The following is a 3470-nucleotide window of genomic DNA, read 5'->3' on the forward strand; positions in this document are numbered from 1 at the left end:
TAGATATTGTGTTTTATTGTAGTTTAAAGGCCAGAGTGTACCCATGTGTACATGGAATGGCTGTTGATAGCCTGGATAATTTTAAAAAAAATATAAGGCTACTATAGAAGTCTATGGGAAAACATTAGGTGTTGTGTAACCTGTAGGGAAAGTGCATATTTCAGCAGTTCATAATTTATGGTTTTCCATGTTGATGTACTGCCATGGAAACGTTTTGGGACAAATATAGAGGGAATTTTGAAAGGAAAATGAGTGACCCAAGTGGTAAATTTGGTTGCAGGGAGTGGTTGGGCAGCCGAGATAAGCAGGGCTATGGGCGGTGTTTCTTTTCGTGGCTGTCCAAGGCGGGGACCGAACAAAAAAGCCCACAGAATAGCCCTATGCATAGCAAATAAATGTTTACCAGATGATTTGGTTAAAACTGACAGCTCTGGCAAAAATTGAAGTGAGCCATCTCTGTCACAACACTTCTTGTGTAAACACTGACCATTTGACTGTCGAGACCCACGAACACAATATGGAAAGAATTCACTGTCGACAACAGGGTTTGTGCACCAAGAGTCATAAACCCTACTGTTTAATGTAAGCATATACATTATGTTGTTAGGTCTTTCTGTTTGGGGCCAGTTTTGTGTATGAATGATCCTCTCTTGGGTGTTGATGTCTCAGATATGCAGTATTTCTTTTCAATAACATGTCTTTTTGAATATTGATTTTTTACAATGATGGAATTTGAATAATTCTAACTTTTTCTAAGCGCGGCGGTCCTTACTTATTTTTGATTTCTTGTATGTTTTACCTTAAAGAAAGTACTTTATTGTGGCTTTTTGCTGATTTCATTATCAATTTTACTTTTGCAGTGACAGCACACCCTGAGCCCATGTCTCAGCGTCAAGAGTGATTTTGCTGGACTTTTAAAGTTCACACTATGCACAGCACTGTGAGCTCTGCCTTGGAAGTTCCGAGTAAAGGTTGTATCACGAGGTAATGACCTGCGCAGTGCCTTGTTTGTAGCTTCACACTTTTGACTGTTCAGGTTGAATTGGGTCTTGTCTATTATTTTAGGGCCGAGACGAAAGTCAGTGCATTTTCTCAAATTTTGAAAATGAATTTCATTGTGAGTAATTTTGAAGTTTTTATTCAAATATTTACTGTGTGATAACCAATTTTGCTTCCCCCCCTTGCACACAAGTGACTGCTTTCTGCATTTAGTGTGATCTCCCATGTAACAGTAAGCAATAGCATCAGAGGTATATGACAGAGATTTCTTCAACCTTGGCAAGTCACCTGCATGACTTGAGTAAGCAGCTGAAAACTCAGCTGCACATCTGGATGCACAGTCTAAAGAAAATGTATTTGCCCAATTCTGTTTATCTTGTTTAGTTCTAGCAGGCATCATGTCCACAACAAATTTAGAATTTTTTATGAATTTTCTATGACTGGCTGATAGGTGCCTTGTATCGAGAAAAGTTTGCGGACAAACATCCATCTTCCCTGCTTCATACATTTCAGTGAGAGCTGTGTAAGCTGCACTATCAGCATCTGTTGTCAAAAATTCTACATCAATTTGGTCTTTCTTTAAGTCCCTGAAACACTCTGCAGCTAATTGTTTTTCATTCCCTATTGATTCTGACATGTGCAAATCAGCAGTGCAGTCTGGATTGTTTACACAAGAAATGTTGTCAACTAAACTGTGCTTTGAACAAAGTTTTGATTTTGTTTGTAGAGCTAATATTTGGTGGTCACAAGTCTCATTCTCAGTGGCTACATAGGTAACTTCAGTGGCTGGCTGAAAAGTGGGTTGTTGTACATGCCATCTGTAGACATGCTGACATTATTCAAATTTGTTCCCCTGTATTTATTTATTTCCCTCATTTCCACCCTCCTGGCCCTCATATCCTTCACATTTTGATGTTTAATATTATCACAAACTCTGTTTGCAGCTTTCTGCATGCCTGAACTGGATGGGGGTTGAATATCTGCACTCATGCAGAGAACACGGAAACTCTCACTCCCCATGGGACATTTCGACAGGCCTATCTGGAGTCCAGTGTTAGCAGTGGAGGAGCGACGTCCCTTCTTCGCCGCAGCTACTTCTACCTCCCTGTAGAGCTTATGATGCTTAGACAGGTAGCCACAGTTGGTACATTTCAGTCTCTCTGTCCAGTTGAGGCCCCACTGCTGTTCATTCTCTATATCCATAACCAGGTCCCCCTTACAGTTTGTCGATGTCGTGGCATGCTCACGAAATGCCTCATTTCTCTGTCTCCCCAACGTGGAACAGATGATACACATCAGCAGCAGCCCTGCAGATTTAAAATAAACCCCACTGACTACTTGGGAAACTTCTGAATGATTATTTACAATATGTTGTTGTGTTCGACATTTGTGAATTATCTTCCTTGGTGGATGAAATGTATTTTCTATTTCTATCCCAGCCTAGCCCTTCATTATGGTATTAAAACAGGTTTTTTAATTGGTTTTGAAAAACACTCATTCATGAGTCTGAATTTGGCCACTTACTTCACTTAATCACTGAAAATGTGAATAAAATTGAAAATTCCTTATGTCACCTTGTTTAAAAGATAAATTATTTTAATGAGGCAAGTTTGGCCACCCAAATCATTTAACAATGAGGACTTTTGTTACCTGCAAGTATTTCAAAGCTTGGGTGACATGAATAAGTAGATTATAGTCATCTTACCGGTCATTTTTGTTTTCAGTGAACAATCATCCTCCTGAGGGGTGTTTCTCATCCTCGGCCTTAACAGGCTGTATGGCACACTGGTGAGTGTTTGTACTGGCTGCACTCCAGTCACCCCCTGCACTGGTCACTTTCTTATGTAGCTCAGGGTCAACCTGACAGTCTAGGGCACTTTAAATCTACTTTGCTTATCCCTGGGTTGTTTTTCACCAAAGTTCCAAGGCTTATTTCCTTTTTGAAACAACTTTTCGAACACTTTCGGTGTGTGTGGTGCCATGTTTCCAGAGTATGTCCAGGATGCTAACTCTATGAATTTTCAGTGGAATGAAGGCATTAACATTGATTTTGCCCTCCCATAGTTAAAATACCAAATATGGACCTGTCAGTTAGATGTAAACAGTGCAGGGGTAGCAGTTCCAGTCAACTGACTCTGTCCAGCCTCTTTTAACACTTAATCTAATTAGTGTCACAACCAAATTCCATGAGATGTATCAGATTCTTCTATCACTAGTTGCTGTCACAACATTACTCCAAACAATTCACCATCATTTAAATTGAAATATGAAGTCTATTTTGTTTTGACTCTATCAGTATTGCCAATTTTACAGGGTCGAAAAGATATTTTAGGGGTAACATGTTTGAAGCGTCATCTGTGAACCATGGAATTGACCTGTGAACCCCTCCTTTGGGAAACAAGAATAAACAATAGAGGCCTGTGTATGGTCATAGAAAGTTCTTTATTAATACAGAAGTACATGTTGCAATA

General features: G+C 39.6%; 1 long non-coding RNA gene across 1 annotated transcript; it reads left to right on the forward strand.

Moving 5' to 3' along the window:
- The first annotated feature begins 877 nt into the window (after positions 1-877).
- Positions 878-2788, forward strand: LOC124277120. The gene is made up of 3 exons (XR_006898747.1): positions 878-984; positions 1944-2130; positions 2724-2788. It is a non-coding gene; the product is annotated as an uncharacterized LOC124277120 (long non-coding RNA).
- The last annotated feature ends 682 nt before the right edge of the window (positions 2789-3470 follow it).

Source organism: Haliotis rubra, unplaced genomic scaffold (genome assembly GCF_003918875.1).
Source record: "Haliotis rubra isolate DU_JTF1 unplaced genomic scaffold, ASM391887v1 Scf2180, whole genome shotgun sequence".
In the NCBI taxonomy this organism is placed as follows: Eukaryota; Metazoa; Mollusca; class Gastropoda; order Lepetellida; family Haliotidae; genus Haliotis; species Haliotis rubra.